The sequence below is a fragment of the Thalassophryne amazonica genome, chromosome 8, assembly GCF_902500255.1.
Source record: "Thalassophryne amazonica chromosome 8, fThaAma1.1, whole genome shotgun sequence".
Taxonomy (NCBI): Eukaryota; Metazoa; Chordata; class Actinopteri; order Batrachoidiformes; family Batrachoididae; genus Thalassophryne; species Thalassophryne amazonica.
This window is the reverse complement of record NC_047110.1, coordinates 86,912,385-86,935,039: the sequence shown is the minus strand read 5'-3', so window position 1 is coordinate 86,935,039 and position 22,655 is coordinate 86,912,385. Positions and strand designations below refer to the sequence as shown.

General features: G+C 40.4%; 1 long non-coding RNA gene across 1 annotated transcript; it reads left to right on the top strand.

Annotated features, from left to right (window-relative positions):
• The first annotated feature begins 2,941 nt into the window (after nucleotides 1–2,941).
• LOC117516402 lies at nucleotides 2,942–8,386 on the top strand. The gene is made up of 3 exons (XR_004562390.1): nucleotides 2,942–3,007; nucleotides 6,777–6,782; nucleotides 8,373–8,386. It is a non-coding gene; the product is annotated as an uncharacterized LOC117516402 (long non-coding RNA).
• Nucleotides 8,387–22,655: the final 14,269 nt, after the last annotated feature.

Below are 22,655 nucleotides of genomic sequence, written 5' to 3'. Positions count from 1 at the left end.
CCCTGCACAAACCAAAATGAACTTTTACACCATTTTTGCCGTTTTTACTCAATAGTGCCATAATATTCAGTCATAGATATACCTTTTTGAAATATTTCTGATGAGACCAATAAGGTGGTATACTTTTCAAAATGGTTGGAGCATTTCTAAATTTTGACTCGTGTATAATTCTTCATTGACCCCTACTTGGCAACAGCTACCACCCTGGGATGGCCATCATAGATTTGTGTTGGCCATGGTACACTGAGGGTGGATTGTATGTTGTTTAGTCTTTTAAGTGGGATGAAAACCTGCTTGACCCATGGACTATAACGACCAAGAGTCCTTTGCAGAACGTCCATCTATATGCATGTGCTTTACCAAATGAAATACAGGTGAGGCACTATTTTTCTCAAGTAAAAATAGCACATAAGGGTGATTCTTTAACTACGGGCACTATTGGCCTAGTAAAGGTAATTTCAACCACACCATTGCCTTACAATATAAAGCGCGTTGGGGCAACTGTTTGTTGTGATTTGGCACTATATACATGTGCTCTTATGTCACTGTTTATCTCCATAGAAACTACCCAAACAATCTCATACAAACTGTTTAAAGGGACATTACAATGTTGTGGTGGAAATTACGGCAATAGTGTGGGACAACTACATTTTGTTTAAAAAATAAATCACAACAGTTGTATGACATTGAATACCCCAATTATGTTTTGATTAGTTTACTGATATTTTATTCAGAGATATTTTAAAACATTAGAAAAAATGTTTCTTTACCATTCATTTTTATCATTGAAGATCAAAAGTCTGGGTGTGGGACAAGCACAAAACAGCAATATTTGCATATAATGATGCCGAAAAAAGGTGAAAAAGTCATCATAGACTACTAGAACAAATTTCTTAACACACTTTCATTGTAAAGATAACTAAAAAAAGTGTGAAATTTCCCCTTTGTTCTGTTTTTCATATAATATGATCAAAGGACATAAGTGCCCGTAGTCTAAGAATCACCCATAAATGACGAAAAGACATAAAATAAATTACATATTTCCTTGATTAAATGCCTTGGTATTTACTTTTTTCAAACTGCGCTCAGACCCAGCGCCGAAATGAGGCAGGCCTTTATTCAAGTCCGGCGATTATTAAAGAAATGCTACTTATTATATGGTGTTAAATTTCACACATACTGTGCATCCGGAAAGTATTTACAGCACTTCAATTTTTCCACAATTTGTTATGTTACAGCCTTATTCCAAAATGGAGTAAATTAATTTTTTTCCTCTCAAAATTCAACTCATAACACCCCATAATGTCAAGATGAAAAAAGGTTTCTTTTTAAAAAATTTTGCAAATTTAGTCAAAATAAAAAAGTAAGAAATCATATGTATGTAAATATTCACACCCTTTGCTCAATACTTTGTTGATGCACCTTTAGCAGCAATTACAGCCTCAAGTCTTCTTGAATATGATGCCACAAACTTGCTACATCTATCTTTGGGAAGTTTTGTCCATTCCCCTTTGCAGCACCTCTCAAGATCCATCAGGTTGGATGCGGAGCATTGTGTACAGCCATTTTCAGATCTCTCCAGAGATGTTAAATCAGATTTAGATTTGGGCTGTTTCTGGGCCACTCAAGGACATTCACAGAGTTGTCCTGAAGCCACTCCTTTGAGACATTGTACATTGTATTGCTGAAAAATGAACCATCACCCCAGTCTGAGGTCAAGAGCATTCTGGAGCAGGTTTTCATCCAGGATGTCCCTGTACATTACTGTATTCATCTTCCCCGCAATCCCGACTAGTCTCCCAGTTCCTGTTGCTGAAAAACATCCCCACAGCATGATGCTGCCACCACCATGCTTCACTGTAGGGATGGTGCCTGGTTTGCTCCAAGCAAGATGCCTGGCATTCACACCAAAGACTTCAGTCTTTATCTCATGAGATTAGACAATCTTGTTTCTTGTGGTCTGAGAGTCTTTCAGGTGCCTTTTGGCAAACTCCAGGTGGGCTGCCATGTGCCTTTTACTAAGGAGTGGCTTCCGTCTGGCCACTCTACCATACAGGCCTGACTGGTGGATTGCTGCAGAGATGGTTGTCATTCTAGAAGGTTCTCCTCCCTCCACAGAGGAATGTTGGAGCTCTTTCAGAGTGACCATCAGGTTCTTGGTCACCTCTAAGGTTGTAATATAACAAAATGTGGGGAAAAAGTGCAGAGCTGTGAATTCAATCCGGATGCACTATATCCGTGAGCATGGCGAACCAAACACAACCACTTTAGAGCAGAGCCCTCTGCATTGCTGCGTACCCTCTCTGAGCCCCTCTCCATAACCTGATGTGCAGCTACCAAAAACTGAATGTACATGTCGAAAGTGATTTGTCACTTTTCCAGTTGCACTCCTTCCTTTCCCATCAAATTTTAAAAGTTTTTGCAGTGCACACACCGATTACATTTTGATCATGGATCAAATAACGGAACATTTGTCAGGAAAGTCCGCAAATATGACCAACTTTACAACACGGAGTCGAAAAACTACAAAGACACTCAAATGACCAACAATTCATGGAGGAAAACTGCACAATAATGTTGGTTTGCAGGTTGATGATTGGATAAAGAAGTGGAGCTCATTGAGGGACAAATTTGTCCAGAAAGGGGGGAAAAAAGACCAAGAACCATAGACTGCATATATAGTTAATACAGTCTTGTTCTCCATGTCACACCCCCTACTATTCTGGTGCTAAATTACATTACAACATCCAATAATGCAATGAAGAACTTCAAAAGGGTCACAACGTCATTGCATGGCAACGAAGCTACAAAGTTGTAGAAGCATAAATCAGACTTTAGGATTTTAAGCTACCACTCTGCAGCGGACTTAGAACAAAAACAGTGACTAGACCAAATGTAAGCCTTTTTAATGCACATAATGCCTGGCGGTTATTTAAGGCAGTTTTGATCCGGCCATTAAATGAGGCAGGCCTCTATTCAAGGCCAAGCATTGAATCGAGGAAATATGGTCGTTTAAGAATGATACTGGGTCTCTATCGGAAGTAGAAATACGTCCTATACCAGCCCTGAGGCCCATCGAGTGGGTTCTTATCCCCAGAATGAAGCACATGAGGCTCAACAACTCCCCCTATAGGGGAGATCAGTCCACCACAGGTTACTTTCCCAGCCAAAACTAGTTCCCATTTACAGCTGGGGGGACTAGGAGGATGCACATTAAATGTCCTGTCCAAGGACTCAGGCAGGTAACCTGAAACACACACCTCGAATCAAAGCTTGATCAATACACTGGTACTGCAACTCCTATCTCACCTGCTCTCCATCTGCTTTACATTTGGCTCAAAATTTATTTAATCCTTCCTTGACCCGCAACCTGCCTCTGCACCAAATTTCAATAAAATCTCATGTTTTTGATATGATGCTAGAAATCAGACAGATTTTGGATCTTCTCCAAAAGTTAAAGGTTTTTTGTTTTTTTTTTGGCCCAGTTCTTTAATGTGGTGAATGCGGTGACTCACTGCACCACTGCATGCGACTACACTTGACTTAAATGGTAAATGGACTGCATTTATTTAGCACTTTTCCATCTGCATCAGATGTTCAAAGCGCTTTAGAACAATGCCTGCCATATAAGGCGCTCACTACACACCGTGAGCAACTACTTACTTACTTGCACCATCCCTTCAAAGAGTATAGTTCAAATCAATTCAGCAGTTTTCAAGTAATCAAAAAATGAAAATGCAAAGAATTAAACTCTCATCCAGATCCACCTTAAAATGTAATGTGTTCTTTATTGGCCATGACCCACTCCTCTGGCAGGTTTTATGAAAATCACTTCAGTAGTGAAAACGAATGGATGAACTTTCAAGTAATAGTAACTTACTTTAAATTATTTCTTGCCTAGTTTTAAGACAATAGATCTTTTAATGTTCCTTTGGCTGAAGGTCTTTGAGTAATCAGAAAAGCTATATAAATGAAAAACTTACTGGTGTTCAATGAAAACACTGCATACGGCAGTGGACCATTTAGCCTTTGATGTCTTCTCGACTTTGCTCAAGTCGACTTTTAAAGAATACACAATTTTGGGGAGCACTTATGTGCTGTGTGACACTGACCGGCTAGTGTTGGCCAGAGCGACCAGTACCGCTCGTCTACTACACAACACCCATGTAAACGTCAAGGAGATTTAGAGCCCAGTAAAAAAGAAACAAAAAAAATAGCGAGAACCTAGTTATCAATACCCGTTAATAAGTCCAAAAGGTGTTAACATACAATTTAAACAACGCTAAAATTTCAGTCACCTAAAATGCCGGAGCAAAGATTTGTTACATGTGTCCCAGTTAATGTTAGCTCGACTGACATTATTGAATTCTCCTGTTCCTGTTGCTGACACTGTTGCTTTTTGAACTGACTGAGTATTTACTGAACCAACATGTGTTACCGACAGTGGTTGTTCCCATAACGGACCACTACAGTGAACTGTGTTTCTGCCACCAGTCCTGCTTAGTAGCAAACAAAGGCTGTGTTTGAACTTCCCATTCCTGTTGTTTTTTGCTCAGGAGTCTCCAGTTGTGCAATAACCATGACATCATGGTCTCATATTTGTACTAAAATGTTTATAAATGAGCTACCACTCTGTTAACAGTTGGCAGCTGTGACCACACTCCAAAACATCCATAGCTTTATGTCATATATATATATATATATATATATATATATATATATATATATATATATATATATATATATATATATACGAGGTCTATTAGAAAAGTATCTGACCTTATTATTTTTTTCAAAAACCATATGGATTTGAATCACGTGTGATTACATCAGACATGCTTGAACCCTCGTGGGCATGCGGGAGTTTTTTCACGCCTGTCGGTTACGTCATTCGCCTGTGGGCAGTCTTTGAGTGAGGAGTCGTCCACCCGCTCGTCGATTTTTTTCATTGTTTAGGAATGGCTCAGAGACTGTTGCTTTGTTTGATAAAAAATTTTTTCAAACTGTAAGGCACAACTGAGTGGACACCATTCAATAAATTCAGCTGGTTTTCGGTAAAACTTTTAACGGCTGATGAGAGATTTTGGTCTGGTAGTGTCGCTGTAAGGACGGTCCACGGCGCCTGACGGCGATCTGCGCTTCGAGGCGGCAGCGTCTCGCCGTTTCAAGTTGAAAACTTCCACATTTCAGGCTCTGTTGACGCAGTAAGTCGTCAGAGAACAGAGAACTTTCAGAAGAAGTCGGCATGAGGAGTTTATTCGGACATTCCATTGTTAACGGTCATTTTGTAATGAAAGAACGTGCGGGCAGAGTCGCATGTCGGGCTGGACCCGACCGCGGGGGGTCGCGGCAGGAAAAACACCTCCGTTGGAAATCTTAACGGGCAAGTTGGAACATGCCCAAGCTGTTAAACAATTTCTCAGTTACTCACTTGTTGAAAGCCATTAAAAGCCGCCTGAATTCTACAAATGGTTTTCAACATGGAGGTGTTTTTCCTGTCGCGGCGCACACAGATTTGCCGAGTCGTCACGGAAACGACTCGGCGAATTTGCGCGTACGTCTTTCATTTAAAAAATGTCCTTAAACAGTGGAATGTCCGCATAAATTCCTCATGCCGGCCTCTTCTGAATCTTCTCTGTTCTCTCACGATGTCCTGGGTGAATTAAGCCTTAAATTAGGATGATTTCAGCTCGAAACACGCCGACGACGGCGCCTGGAAGCGCTGCGCGACGTCCCGCTCCGTGGGAAGTCCTTACACCGACAGAAACACCCCATAATCTCTCATCAGCCGTTAAACTTTTCACAGAAAACCAGCTTAATTTCTCGAATAGTGTCCACTCGGATATTCCTCACAGGTCCAGAAAAAATTTTGATAAAGCAATGCGCGCCGTCTCGAGCAGCGTGTGAAACAAAGGAATTCAGCCGAGAGGGCGGGACCACATCTCACTCAAGGCCTGTTGTCTGTTGTTTATAAATTGATATAATATCAAATGGCACGCATCTATTTTAGCCATTAAATAAAACAAATAACGAATGTTCTTTCAAATGACAAGGATCTGACAAGGATTGAACGAATATTTAATTTGGTGAAAGATTCCATCTTTCACCAAATTAAATATTCATACCACTGAACTCATAAACATTCATTACTTGGATAATACAAACACACACGTGTGTGTGTGTGTGTGTGTGTGTGTGTGTGTGTGTGTGTGTGTGTGTGTGTGTGTGTGTGTGTGTGTGTGTGTGTGTGTGTGTGAATAAACACAGAGGTAGAGCTACCACACAAGACCTCAGATGCACTCTGTGCATAGCAAAGATGGCCCTCGCAGTCCAGGACATAGTAGCAGGGGGCAGGCTGGGATAGTGTACACTGAGACGCGTAACTAATGAGCTGGGATAGTGTGCAAGAACATCTGTGACAAATACAGACTGGAAGTACCCCAGTCCAAATGGGGAACATCACTAATCACTAACGGTGTTTGAGAAGAGCAGAGCTAAGATGCTGTGGGACATCAAGTTCCAGACAGACAAACAGGTGCTGAGACCACCAAAGTAGCCCCAGTGGTAATGGGAGCTCTGGGGGTGTGGGCTGGCCACCCCCAGAAACTGAGAGACTGTCTCCAGCAGATTCCAGGTACAACATCTGAAGAGAGGGGTGGTCCAGAGGAACAGCTGAGATACTGCATAGGACCCTCAAACTCCCAGACTTCTGGTCGAGGAGCTAAGCTCAAGACACACACAAACACACACAACACACAAGCAGTTCAAAGGGGGAGGAGGGTGTATGAGAAGGATTTATTATTTTCCAAATATATAAGTACAGTTTCTCAGTGAATAACTGCACATACTGTAGCTGTACTTTTTTTGGTGGGGGAGGAGGGCAAAATAATGATTCAAAGTTCTTCACTGGGGGATTATCCTTAATATAGAAAATAAACCAGTTGATCCTCTGAGCTTAAGAACATGCCTTTGCAATGAAATCAAATGTCAAAGTTGTTTTTGAGAGTTACCGTTTTAGAGCACAATTCTGCGCTAATCACCAGCGGTGAATTTATTAGGCCGCTACATGTATGATGTCAGCACGTTTAAGGTTAGGGATATGTTGGGAGTTTCTGTAACTCACACGCAGTCACACACGCACGTGGACGAAAGTGTTTGCTTCCACACAGATTTACCATGGCGAACCGTATGGTTTGTATTTCTTCATAACTGGTGTAAATGACATCCAAGACATAATCAGTGACTTGGAAATGTTCCTGCATCCATCCCCTGGCTTGTCTAAAGAAAATGGGCTGTAAAAGTGATGATTTACTGTAAATTCATCAAAGGGTGCCAATACCTGTGTCCAGCATAAATTTTATGTCAGGATTTGTTGTTTCACTTTATGAAAGCATTTTGTTTTGCTCTTGCTGCAAATAACTTTGGACATTTTAAAAAAATATTTTGATTAAACAAAATTACTTTGTTTAATCTTGGTTGTTTTTTGAGTCAACACCTATTGTGATCATAGGTTCTATATGTATATGATAGCCTAGCTGCAGCACTTCTGTCTCTGCATGTCTGACAATTCCTTTTTGTGCTGGGTTTTTTTTTTTTTTTTTTTTTTGGTTTGTTAATATGGCTGAAGCAGATGGTCACCCCACTGAGTCTGGTCTGCTTGAAGTTTTGTCTTACAATCAAAAAATGCTCAGAGTTTGTCCTTACCACTGTTGCCAATGTGAGGGTAAGGTTTGAAACTTGGTCATGTGCCTTGGGACATGAAGGCTATGAGCAAAAGTGATGGCAGATTAGTGATCAAACTGGACAGCTGTGGTGTGGACATGGGACACTGAAGCAGTTAGCACTGACTGTTAGCGCTGTTAGCATTGTTAGCTGTTAGTGATGCCTATGCTTACTGGCTGACTGAAAGAATCAAGAAACACAAATGTGATGATGGCAATGAGATGTTTACTGACAGTCATGTGGAACTTGGCAATATCAAAGTTTATGAAGCGGTGTGAAGCCTGAAGCAGCTTGGATACTGTTCTGCAGAAGCAAACTGCTTTATTCATGAGTTCAGCAGGAACAAATGAAAAAAAATCAAGAAACATAAACGTGATGATGGAAATCAGATCTTTAATGACCATCATACCAACCTTGTGGAACAGGGTAGCAGGACAATACTGTCCATGACTGCTGTGAGTCACTTCATGAGAAGAAAATCAGCAGGATGGGGTTGTGTTGAAAGGTATATATTTATTATTTATTTCACAGTTTGTCCAGTCTGGTTTACATGTATTTGTTTTTTTCTTCTTCTTTTTCTTTTTTACTCTGGTTATGCCAATTGCAGCTCAACCAGAAGGACAGCTGACTGTAAATCTCTTCAAAATAAGGTAAATAATAATAGTGCGCCTGTGATGGAGGCCATCAGGAGTCACTGTGCAATAATAGTCAGTAAACCTCACTCCACGACAGCTAAAAGGACTCTCTGGCCACAGGACCAGAACCTGGGTTTTGACCTTCTGGTTATAGCGTCCTCCTCCCATGTCAGAGATTGTGAGTTTCTGTCCTGAGGGGAGGAAGTGGGAGGAATCAACACAATGCAGAAGAGTACAGCCGTGACACCACCCTTTACGGTGGGTTGGACGTGACTATATATGGTAGGGAGAATTATAATAGAAGATATAGGCAGACCAATCCTCTGAGTTGTGTACACCCATCAGCCACAATACTGTGACCACCAACAGGTATAGGGAATAACAACAATTATCTCATTACAAAGGCTCCTGTCAGCGGGTGGGATAAATTATGCAGAAAGTTAATATCTTGCCCACAAATTTGATGTGTTAGAACCAGGAAAAATGGGGTGCATAACGATTTGAGTGACTTTGACAAGGGCTAAATTAAAAACAAATGCGGTACAGCAAGGGTGGGCGATCATGTAGCATGAAGGGCCAAGACAGTGAAGGTTTTCCTTGCTACCAATCACCTCAGCAGGTGATTTCACTGACAATCAGGTGTTTATGGTCAGGGAATTTTAATAATTCATTTTAATTCATTTCATTTATATAGCGCAAAATCACAACAAAGTTGCCTCAAGGCACTTCACACAAGTAAGGTTTAACCTTACCAACCCCGAGAGCAAGCACACAGGTGACAGTGGTAAGGAAAAACTCCCTGTGATGATTTGAGGAAGAAACCTCAAGCAGACCAGACTCAAAGGGGTGGCCCTCTGCTTGGGTCATGCTACAGACATGACAGACAATAGAATTTACAAAATTAATATACAGTAAATTTTGCCGGTGCACAGGACAGGAGGGCTGCAGAAGAAGACATCACTCCCATCTCTGGATGGAGCCACACCTCAAACAGAGCGAATAAAAAACAGAATCAGGCATCAGAAAGACAGCAAATACAGTATAATTTGTCAGCATTAAGCAACAAGAAAAACAGAAGAAATAAAGAAAGGTGATCGCCGGCCACTAGCCCTAAGCTTCACTAAAACACCCAGACTTTAGATAAATTTGAGGCTGCAGCACGCTCCGTTTCCTAATAAGATGAATTTAAAAGGGTAAAAGCATAGTAAAATACTATGTCAGTATGCTAGCCATACGAAAGGGAAAATAACTGTCTTAAGTCTGGACTTGAAAGTCTCTACAGAATCTGACTTTTATTGATGCAGGGAGATCATTCCACAGAACAGGAGCACGATAAGAGAAAGCTCTGTGACACGCAGACTTTTAGGGAAGAACATGAACACCTGATCATCAATGAAATCACCTTCTGAGGTGATTGGTAGCAAGGAAAAGCTGCACTGTCTTGGCTCTTGTTGCCCACCTCTGGGCTACAGCATCTCCACAATTACAACTCCTGTGGGATGTTGTGGTGGTCAGTGCCTAACAAAATGGTCCAATGAAGGAAAACCCATGAACTGGCAAAAGGGTCATGTGGGATGTGCTGGGCAAACAAGTCTGGTCCATGGAGGCCCCACCACGCAGGATTTAAAGGATGTGCTGCTAACGCCTTTGCTTTGTGCCAGATATAGCACACCTTCAGAGGTATAGCAGCGTCCAGGCCTCAATGGATCAGGGCTGTTTTGGTTGAAGAAAGGGGACCTACACAATATTAGGCAGGTGGTCACAATGTTATGACTGATTGGTGTATATTATATATATCATGGTAATATAATATGACTGCCAGTCAAAACCTACTGGCACTGATTGCTGTATTAGGCATTAAAAACTATAAGCAACTGCCATGAAAAATACATAAAACACTTTTTGGTGAGGGTATGAAATATTTTCAAAAACGATGTGTGTGTGTCAGTGGATGGAATGTGATGCTGTTGATTGGCTTCAGTCTGTGTCCCAGCTGCACAGATCTCAGAAATAGATTAGATTTCACCACAGAAGGAACACAGCGCCTTAGTGGCTCAACACAAACAGACACAGGGAAACCCATATTTTAAGAGGAACTACACCTGGTCAAATATATTGCAACACCTGTTCTCCCAGATCCCATGCACTATAGAAGCCCAACGCATACACGTATCCCATTACAGATATATATTCATGTTATTTTACTCCTTGGCCATTTTCTTCCCTAGCCAAAGGCAACACACTTTTGGAAACTAAACATGGATCTGTTCCCATCATTGCCATTTTCATAGCCTTAGATTTTTCCAGAATGGAGTAGCTCTGTTTATTTTTACTGCTACTGTCACACATTCAACTGCCCTGCAACCTGATTCATACAGCTGAAGCTGACAAAGCTCCTTTGTGTCATACAACCAGCACACAAACTGTCCACAGTGCATTCTTCAAACACACAAAATCCTCACAGTAAGGTGAGCTGGTTCCTTTACATAAGACTTTCCTCCAGTCCACCTTGTTTGGCAATAATCCGTGGCATTTAAACAGGTACAAAAAGATACAGAAAGTGAAAGAATCAAAATGGAGTGACAGAAAAAGAGAATGCACAGCCATACAGTGCATCCGGGAAGTATTCACAGTGCTTCACTTGTTTCACCTTTTGTTATGTTACAGCCTTGTTCCAAAATGGATTCAATTATTTTTTTTCCTCAAAGTTCCACACACAATACCCCATAATGACAATGTTTTTTTTGTTTTGTTTTTTTGCTCATTTATTTAAAAAAATAAAAAAAATGTAAAAAAATCATATGTAAAGAAGCGTTCACAGACTTTGCCATGAAGCTCAAAATTGAGCTCAGGTGCACTTTCCACTGATCATCTTTGATCGTTTATGTTTCTACAGCTTTATCTCATCTTCAGCCACTTACTCCAATTAAGGGTGGTGGGGGGCTGGAGCCTATCCCAGCAGTCACAGAGCGTGAGGTGGGGTACACCCAGGACGCCAGACTGTCTCAGAGCCACATATAGACAAACAAACACATTCACATCCACACGCACACCTATGGACAATTTAAAGCTACCAATCCACCTAACTTGCATGTCTTTGGGTGTGGGAGGAAGCCGGAGCATCCAGAGGGAACCCACACAAACACGGGGAGAACATGCAAACTCCACACAGAAAGGCCAGAGGTGGGAATCAAACACATGACCTTCTTGCTGGGAGGCAACAGTGCTAACCACTAAGCCAAAGTGCTGCCCTAATTGGAGTCCACCTGAGGTAAAGTCAATTGATTGCACATGATTTGGAAATTCCCTATACATAAGTATTCATAGCCTTTGCCATGAAGCTCAAAATTGAGCTCAAGTACTACATCTTGTTTCCACTCATCATCCTTGAGATGTTTCTACAGCTTAATTGATGCCCACCTGAGGTAGATTCAGTTGATTAGACATGATTTGGACAGGCACACACCTGTCTACATATGAAGTCCCACAGTTGACAGTGCATGTCAGAGCACAAACCAAGCATCAAGTCAAAGGAACTGTCTGTAGACAAATCTGGGGAAGGGTACAGAAACATTTCTGCTGCTTTGAAAGTCCCAACAAGCACAGGCCTGTTGGGCCTCCTAGAGCTGGCTGCCCGTCTAAACTGAGTGATCGGAGGAGAAGGGCCTTAGTCAGGGAGGTGACCAAGAACCTGATGGTCACTTTGCCAGAGCTTCAGCATTCCTCTGTGGAGAGAGGAGAACTTTTCAGGAGGACAACCATCTCTGCAGCATCCACCAATCAGGCCTGTATGGTACAGTGGCCAGACAGAAACCACTCCTTAGTTAAAGGCACATGGCAGCCTATCTGGGGTTTGGCAAAAGGCACCTGAAGGACTCTCAGACCACGAGAAACAAAGGTATCTGGTCTGACAATACAAAGACTGAACTCTGACGTGAATACCACGCATCATGTCTGGAGAAAACCAGGCACCATCCCTACATTGAAGCATGGTGGTGGCAGCATCATGCTATAGGGATGTTTTCAGCAGCAGGAACTGGGAGACTAGTCAGGATTGAGGGGAAGATGAATGCAGCAATGTACAGAGACATCCTGGATGAAAACCTGCTCCGGAGTGTTCTTGACCTCGGACTGCGGCAGTGGTTCATATTTCAGCAGGACAATGACCCTAAGCACAGAGTCAAGGTATCAAAGGAGCAGCTTCAGGACAACTCTGTGAATGTCCTTGAGTGGCCCAGCCAGAGCCCAGACCTGAATCTGATTGAACATCTCTGGAGAGATCTGAAAATGACCCCATCCAACCTGATGGAGCTTAAGAGGTGTTGCAAAGAGGAATGGGCAAAAGTGTCCAAAGATCAGTGCACCAAGCTTGTGGCATCATATTCAAGAAGACTTGAGGCTGTAATTGCTGCCAAAGGTGTATCAAAAAAGTATTGAGCAAAAGGTGTGAATATTTATGTACATGTGATTTCTTGACTTTTCATTTTTAATAAATTTGCTAAAATTGCAAAAACCCTTTTTCATATTGTAATTACGGGGTCTTGTGAGTAGAATTTTGAGGGAAAAAAAATAATTTCATCCATTTTGGAATAAGGCTGTAACATAACAAAATGTGGAAAAAGTGAAGTGCTGTGAATACTTTCTGGAAGCACTGTAGTATCCACTCACACAAAGAGAGCGTTTGGCGCCAGCAGTGCAGATGGAGCAAGTGAGTGCACAATGACAACGTTGATGACTGATATTTCTTTTAAAGTGGAGACAATCCCTCTGCATGGAAAAGAGGTTGTAACAAACTATATAGCGTGTTCTGTTGATGCCAGACCATTATATTATGACCCAGTTCCTGTAATATTCACTGGTAGGGAACATGCAGTGATACAGGAAGCAGCTATAACAATGTTTTCCTCTCCTGTTAAAAAGTCTGTATGCCAGTAAAACTTTGATGGGGGTTCAAACCTACGGCTGCGTCCAAGATGCTACTGGGGGAAAGCTGAGTCACCTCAACCTGCCTCTGGCTGTTTCTTTTTCTATTAAAAAGGACTGCATTTCTACAGAGTGTTTCCATTTTACAATCATGTGTCACATCCACTCATACACACACACACACACACACACACAGATATCAGAGTAGCAACTTGGGGATTAAGGATCTTATTGAAGGGGCCTAAAGCCTCGGTCCCGCCAAATAAAAAGTCATGAATAATGAGCCACACATGGGTGTGTCAGTGATTATTTGAAGAATGATCCACGTTTTAATCTAACACGTTTCCCTATGAAGAAGCCTCTATGTGCCTCTCTGTACCTCACATGTGCCAGGTATCAGCCTCTAGTGAGCCACGACCGACCTGTCATTTGATCCCCATCCAGCCTCAATTGGCTCGTGTCGCCACATATGATCCACGTCAAGCCACATATGATCCATGTTGCATGATGTTGGTGCACGTTTAGGTATGGCTTTGATCCAAACCTCCCACACTTGGTCCCTTTAAAGTGTGGGTTTTCAATTCACAGCATCCATTCAAAATGTCACATTTTTTTAAACGCAGTCCAAAAAAGATGCTTCTGTACAATCTGGCCGGTGTGCGCACCTGTGTTCCAGAGTCATTCAATGCAGCAGTTTTGCTTGTTCACCCAGCTCTCTGTAACCAAAAAACAAAAAAAAAAAAAGACACCGCAATGAGGTTTAAGTTCTATGGTTCTAAAAACATTCTGGACTCACACCATTCCAAGTCATTATAGAAACTTTGCATAATTTATTACCACCCTTGAAAAATGTCAGCTATCCATTTTATAAACACTACCCAATCTAGAGCCCTTGGATCCCCACAAGCAACATGCTACTTAATGAATAAGTATGGTTTGCTCAGAATCAGAGTGTGCAAGTGCCTGTAAGTATCAATATGGATTTAAATGTGTTGAAACACTTCATTTGATTTTCTTAATTTAATTTAATTTTGGTTAGTGAGCCTACTTCCTGGTTGGGTCACGTGCAGTGGTGGGCACAGTTCAGCTAATCCAATAGCAGATAATTATCGAAGCTAATGTTTTTGCTATCGGATTAGCTTTTCAGATATGTTTTAAAACCATCATCGGACCAATTATCTTCCAATAAATCTAGTTCAGATAACTTTCAGTCCGATAACATTTTTTTTGCTGGTAAAGAGAGCAAAGTTTAACGGTCAAAAACTTTGTAAACCCTAAAAAGAAACATTTTAGTCCGTCTGTTGTGTGTTTGTGGCAGACTGGCTGCCTGTCGCTTGCTGATGATGTCATCATTAAGTGTAAAATGTGATTGACCGGTCCATGGAAATATAGACCTGGAATTAGGGTTGCCAACCGTCCCTTGAAAAACGTAATCGTCCTTTATTTGGAAATAAAAGTGTGCGTTCCGTATTGACCTGAAACGGGACGCAATTTGTCCCGGATTTCTGTGAGAATCAAAAAGTCTGTAAAATGTCAATGGAATTGACTGGCGCTTTATATGGAAACTTACGGTAAATTTGATCCCAGCCTCTCTCCTGCTCTTCACCAATGAGCTGACAGACACGAGTTGACGATACAGAATCACTCTTATCTCATTGGTCGAGGGACATCTGCTCGCAAGAAGATCCCGGACGAGAATCATGAGCCGACGACGGTCGTCGGACGACCATAGCAGCATGGCTGATACCGACACAGACACCGACACTGGCACTGCAGACACGCCTACGAACAGCAAAGTCTGTAACGTCGTTACTCCTCCTCGAAAAAACAAAACAAAAAAGAAGCAAAAATACATGGGCAAATGGGAAAAGGAAAATGGCTGGGTGGAAAAGGTGCGCGACAACAGCTATAAGTATTGAAAGTATTGTTTACTTTTTCAGACTTTCACTGTTACATTGTTTTGGATTATATATATATATTTTTGTTAATTTATACACTTTTATAACAATAACACGACAGAGAAAGATTTATTTTTAAAGACATATTTTTTTTTATACTTTGAAGCAGGCCAGGATGCTCATATTGAAATTGTAAGTGAAAATTTATTTTGCAGTAAAAATAAATTGCTAAATAATAATTTGTTTTCCGCATGTTCATATCATAACAAATGCATGTGTGCATCTACTTAAATTCAGGGTCAAGTCAATAGTCAAATGGTTAAGAATCGTTTCACACACACGCTGGGAAGGGTCAAGGCAATGGTCAGTTGGTCGGTCCATGGAAATAGAGACTGGAATGGACGTCACGTGACTAGCGGCGTGGAGAGAGACCATGATCCTGTTAAACAGAAGCGATATGAGGAGAAAAAAAGGCAGCCAGTGCTTCACCATCAATTGCACGAACCACAAAAACAAATTCTCCAATACTAAAATTAACTGTACAAGAGCCTTAATGTAATTATGTAAAACAAATGTCTATTTTAAAGTCATTATGCCGCAATTTAATGTCAATATACTGAGACTATAACTCAACGCCATAAGTTCTTTTCATTAAGCTGCGTTCACATGCGGAAACAAAAATGTTTAAATATATTTATGTCTATATATATACTTGCAGCTGTTGTTTAATATGATATGTACATGCGGTCACAGGAGGCATTTAAATTTTAACAGTGTGGTTGGAGGGGATGGAGGAGGTACTTTTTACCCTGACTGAGGGTCAAAAGTCATAAATTCTGAATGGCTTTATATCTACTTGTAATAAAATGTTAGTAAAAATCATATATATGTTGTTGTCATTAAAAGACTAGCAGTAATATTACAGTGGAAAAAGCAGCAAGGTAAATGACCACAATGGCAAGGCATACTTCAGATTTATATTTTAATACATAAGGATTTTTTTATCCAGACATGTATGGGTTCGTTAGACCTTTTAATTAGCATGAATACAACTTACAAGGCTTCATTTATAAAAATCCATCGAGAATTATGATGACAGGAAAAAAAAATCACAGTAAATGAACAGAATGGAATATTTTCCACAAATTTCCACACTTTACATAAAACATTTTTTTCTACCTAGACATGTATGGGTTAATTAGAAAGAGTAATGAAAGGGCTTTAAAACAAGCCTACTTTTATTAAAATCTGTTACCAAATAGCGACAATAGAGCGAGAAAAGCAGCAGAGTTTGTCGTAATTTCCCCAAATTTCTGCATTTTACATAAAAGTTTTTTTTTTTTAACCCACACATGCATAGGTGCATTTGGGCTTTGAGACAAGCCTACATTTATTAAAATCCACTAAGAAATAGTGACACTAGTGCAAAAAAAGCGGCCAGTTTATTATTGATGAGCTGCACATTTCCACCCTTAGTAATGGCGCGTTCCTGTCCTGAGTGACGCTAATAGATAGAGGCACGCATGTCCATTCCAGTCTATATTTCTATGGGCCGGTCAGCCCTGCCAGTGAGGTGTCCCTTATTTATTTTTCAGAGAGTTGGCAACCCTACCTGGAATGGACGTGCACGCCTCAATCTATTAGCGTTGCTCAGGACAGGAAGGCACCATTACTAAGGGTGGAAATGTGCCGATCATCAATAATAAACTGACTGCTTTTTTTGCACTAGCGTCGCTATTTCTTAACGGATTTTAATAAATGTAGGCTTGTTTTAAAGCCCTTTGAATGCTCTTTCCAATGAACCTATGCATGCATTTGAAAAAATGTAAAAATGTAAAATGCAGAAATTTGGGGAAATTATGACAAAATGTGCTGCTTTTCTCTTTCTGTCGCTATTTGTTAACAGATATTAATAACATTAGGCTTGTTTTAAAGCCCTTTAATTGATCTTTCTAATGAACCCATACATGCCTGGGTAGAAAAAAAGTTTTATGTAAAGTGTGGAAATTTGGGGGAAAAATATGCCATGTTGTTCATTTACTGTGATGGTTTTTTTTTTTTTTTCTGTCATCATAATTCTCGATGGATTTTTATAAATGAGGCCTTGTAAGTTGTATTCAAGCTGATTAAAAGCTCTAATGAACCCATGCATGCCTGGATAAAAAAATCCTAATGTATTAAAATATAAATCTGAAGTATGCCTTGCCATTGTGCTTATGCTCGTCTTTTATTGATAACAACATATATATGATTTTACAAACATTTTATTCCAAGTAGATATAAAGCCATTCAGAATTTATGACTTTTGACCCTCAGTCAGGGTAAAAAGTATCTCCTCTATCCCCTCTAACCACACTGTTAAATTCTGTGGCCACCATGTACATATCATATTAAACAACAACTGCAAGTATACACACACACACACATATATATATATAACATTTTTGTTTCCATATTTGTATGCATTTGAACGCAGCTTAATGAAAAGAACTTATGGCGTTGAGTTATAGTCTCACTATATCAATATTAAATTGCGACATAACGACTTTAAAATAGACTCTTTTTTTTTTACATAATTAAGGCTCTTGTACAGTTCATTTTAGTATTCAAGAATTTGTTTTTGTAGTTGGTGCACTTGATGGTGAAGCACTAGCTGCCTTTTTTCTTCTCATTTCCCTTCTGTTTAACAGGTTCCTTAACTTTGTCAAGGCGCTCTCTCCACCCTTAGTAATGGCCACTGTGCGGCACGCTGCTAGTCACGTGACGTTCATTCCAGGTCTCTATTTCCATGGACCGGTCGATGCAGGGAGCATTGTGGGTAGTGTAGTTCAGGTTCACTTAAGACGTTACAGTGACTTGTCCACTCGACACAAAACAGACTAATTTTAACATTATTTTAGTTTATTTCTTTGTGGCTGTAATTTAAATGCCAAGTCTCGGTGGGGGAGAGGAACTCTCACAGCACAACTGGGTGTACAGAGGGAGGGACTTTTATTCACGTTTAGACAGTATTTTGGATTTTTTTTTTTTTTTTAAAAAGGGACACTTTATGTGGATTATTTATTCAGATGAATCCCACTGAAACTAACAGGTAAGAGTTTATAGTTACTACGTGTATTTTACTCTGCGAATCAATGCATTAATGGACGTATTTCGGTTGTTTAAACTGCACGATTCAAAGCATGCAAAAAAAAGTGGCAGCTTTTAGCTCGTAAATGACAGTGTATCTAATACCGAGATTAACTGTGACTTCTAATACTGTCTTACTGCTTTTGAAAGATGATGAGGTTTTATTTTTCTATTTATTCATTTTTCGTATGTTGTTTGTGTTTATATCCTTGAATTTACCCAGCAGCCCCTGTGGCGCTTAAAGTGAAACTGGTTTATCAGAAGCCCACAGTGTAATCTGATGTGGCCGCGTCCAAATCAATACTAATAGTTATCGGTTATTTGTAATAAAGATACATTTTTAAGCAGTTTATCTGTTTAACATCATAAAGGATAAATTTTCAGTTATTTGATTAATGGTTATCGAAGCTACCTTTTTGGTTAGCTGTGCCCACCACTGGTCATCAGTTATATGAAAGTCTATGGAAGGTCGGAAAATTTTCACAATCGTGTGACCTCAGGCTGAGTTTTTATTTGAGCATCAAACTTTCCCTCAAGGATGCAGCTCTGTGCATTCCAGACCAACTGGCATATTTTTTTTAAATCTCATTTGATTGGACAATGGACAAACCACTCACGCCCACCACAGAAGTTTCACTCACCCACCATCACTTTGGCTGTGATATCCAAAATAATTATTGGGACACTGTTGACTGCCAAGTCCAACTTACACCTACTTTTGTCTTATTTTATCTATGTGCTCTTGCAATCATCACATAATTCAAAGAAAAGATTAACACGGAGCACTCTTCGGAACTTTAAAGTACACTTTGAAGCTTTGAATTGAAATATTTTTCTGGCTGAATTCAAAACAAGAAGCCGGCTGTGGACTAACTAAGCTATGATACGTAGTTATTGATTGACAGCATTCGATATCAAGTTAATGACGCATGACATCAAATAATTTAAGGAAAGATTGCAGCTGAAGCACTCTGAAGTATTTTAAGCTGTGAATTACAGCTAGTCTCACAGGCTGAATTCAAAACAAGAAATGGGTTGTTAGCAGGCTGCAGCTGAACAACTTCATCAAACTTCAAAGGCTTGATCAAATGGTGAGTTTTAATGCATTTCCACAATTCAACTACATCAGACAAACTCCTATACAGACTAACAGAATAATAACAACACACTGTGAAGGGTCGTCTAAACAGTTTATAGCGGTTCTACGCTGTGATCTTTAAATACAATTACTGTTATTGTCATCCAGTGACATATGATACTCTGTGTGTGTGAGCGAGTGAGTGAGTAAGGTTACTGTATTTGGCTACAACTATCCACGCAGTTGTCAGTTTATTAGGTACATCTAGTGAAAAGTAATCTAGCCCTGTAGCAAATCCTCCTTCATGAAAAAGCCCATGAAAGTGCCCTCTTAAAATCCCACCACTGATAGGTAGGTAGGTATAATGTAGCTATATTATTGACTGATTGACTGGTGTGACAAAAAATGGTGGCAAGTGACAGATATGAAGTCAGTAGTATGAAAAGTACAAAATAGTCACATTGTAAGCATATGTATAGATATGAATTATAAGCACACCATAGATTGGTACGATATATGGACACAGATGTAGATATAATCCAGATGGAAACAACACAGAAACAATGCAAGTATATTGAAGAACATACTGTACATAACGACACAGATGGGCAAACACATCAAATGTAGGTACTTGGTTACAGCAAAGATATGACATAAAAATGGTGTTGATTGATAATTATGACGTTGCGATAACATAGCTACAAAGTAAATAGGCAGACATTGTAGATATGTTGGACACAGATAAAACATAACAGTGATGGATGTATGGATGGATGGATGGGAGGACAGACAGATGTACAGTACATTTCAAAGAATACTACAGAAATACTCTTTTATGAATCATGTCGTGGGTCTGTGCTGCCTTTTCAAGATGGCATCTGCACAACATACTTGCACGCACACATACACACACATTACAGTGCATCCAGAAAGTATTCTGTCAGGATCTGAATATTCGTGGCACAGAAGGTGGATAGATGCAAATTCAAAACTCGCAGAGACTGGCGAGAGAGTAAAAAGGCTTTATTTCAGAAAGGCAGGCAGGGATTCTGTACACAAATAGACAGTCAGAGAGGCAGAGGGACAGGCAGGCATCAGGCTAAGACGGGGTAAAAAAAAACACTGGTCAAACACAAGGCAGCAATGGTCATGGGCTGAGGCGAGAGCAAGGTCAAAGGGAAAACACGGTCAAAAACACAGCAGAGCAAAACTGAGCAAAACAAAGGCCTGAAACATGAACTAGAAAGCACAATGAACTGGCAGGAAGTGGAGAAAGTGAGGGGCTTAAATAACAGGTGCAGTAATTAGGAAAACAAGACACAGGTATCAGGGAATGTGCTGGAAGGGGCGTGGTCAGACAAGACAGTGGTGAGGCAGGAATACAGTGACAGGTGGACGTGACTAACAGAAGCAGACTCAGAGTGACTGAAAATCAAATCCCAACCAACTGTGATTAAAAACTGAAATGCCTAACGCAGAGAAGAAGTAAATATCAAAGACAAGAAAAGAGTACCAACATAAGACAGTGATCAACAAGAAAATAAAGGCAGAAACCAAACTAGAACGGAACTAAACAAGTGTAAACAGTATAACAGAAAATACAACTAATGACTACCCAGAAAATAAATGATAAACAGAGCATAAAACCAATGACAAAAGTAATATGTACAGAAAAGAGATAATCAGGACAAAACCAAAACAAGACTTAACAAGTGACCAAAATACAATGACAAGATACATATAACCAGTGACTGAAATCATGATAAACAGAAAAGCAAGGACAAAAGTCTCACAAAAACAGGACATGAGCCCAGATCCAATGCAAATCATGACACATTCACAGTGTTTCACTTTTCTTATGTTACAGCGTTATTCCAAAATGGAATAAATTCTTTTTTTTCCCCTACAAATTGTACACACAGGACAATGTGAAAAACTTTTGTTTTGTTTTGTTTATATATATTTGCAAATTTATTTAAAAGTGGGTGGCCAGCTCTAGGAGGAGTCTTGATGGATCTGAACTTCTTCCATTTATGTAAGATGGAGGCCACTGTGCTCATTGGGACCTTCAAAGCAGCAGAAATGTTTCTGTACCCTTCACCAGATTTGTGCCTTGAGACAGTCCTGTCTCAGAGGTCTACAGACAATTCCTTTGACTTCATGCTTGGTTTGTGCTCCGACATGCACTGTCAACTGCGGGACCTTATATGTAGACAGTTGTGTGCCTTTCCAAATCATGTCCAACCAACTGAATTTACCCCAGGTGGACTCCAATTAAGCTGTAGAAACATCTCAAGGATGATGAGTGGAAACAAGATGCACTTGAGCTCAATTTTGAGCTTCATGGCAAAGGCTGTGAATACTTATGGATATGGGATTTCTTAGGTTTTGTTTGTTTGTTTTTTATAAATTTGCAAAAATAGAAAAACAAACTTTTCACATTGTCATTATGGGGTATTGCATGTAGAATTTTGAGGAAAAAATTAATTACATCCATTTTGGAATAAGACTGTAACATATGGAGAAAATGAAGCGCTATGAATACTTTCTGGATGCACTGTATGTTACATGGGTAATGTGGGTTGAAGGATCTGTTGATGGAGCTGTTGTTGTCTGGATGATGACAATACAGACCAAACTTTTTCATTACAAATGGATTAACTCACTGTGATGTTGTTGTGTGGTCTCTCCTTTTCAAGATTGTGTTTTGAGTCCTGTGAGGATTCCTTCCATTTGTTTGTCTTCAGGAGGCCCAGGACTCTGTGTGTGCCGTGAGGACCGGGGCTGGTGTTTGTGCAGAGCGGCAGACGACACATGCATCTAAAACAGCTGCACTTTTGTTTGGCTACCCCTCCATTAAAGTCAGGGATGTCTCACTGGCTGCACGTGATGGTGTTGAAAGAGCCACTAGCTGCAACTCCACTCAGTTCAGAGCCACGTGTGAAGTGTTGGACCGGAACCACACTGTGCAACACTAACAGGGCATCAGTGCATTTAATTTAATTCTATTGCTGTCTTCCTTCAGACCGCCTCTGACTCCTGCACAGCTCCCAGAGCTGCGGGCTGATGTTGTTTTTCGTGCTGAGAATGGCAGTCGCAGCCAAAATGTACTCCTGTTACAATAACAAGACCTGGAGGGTCCTGCCGCTGCTCCACATTGAGCTTTTTTGGTGCAAGAGGAGAACCAAAACTACAATCAACAACCCAATTTGCAAAGGGGCGGGATGGGAGACCATGAGTCTCTGTCACTGACAACCATCTCTGCTCACT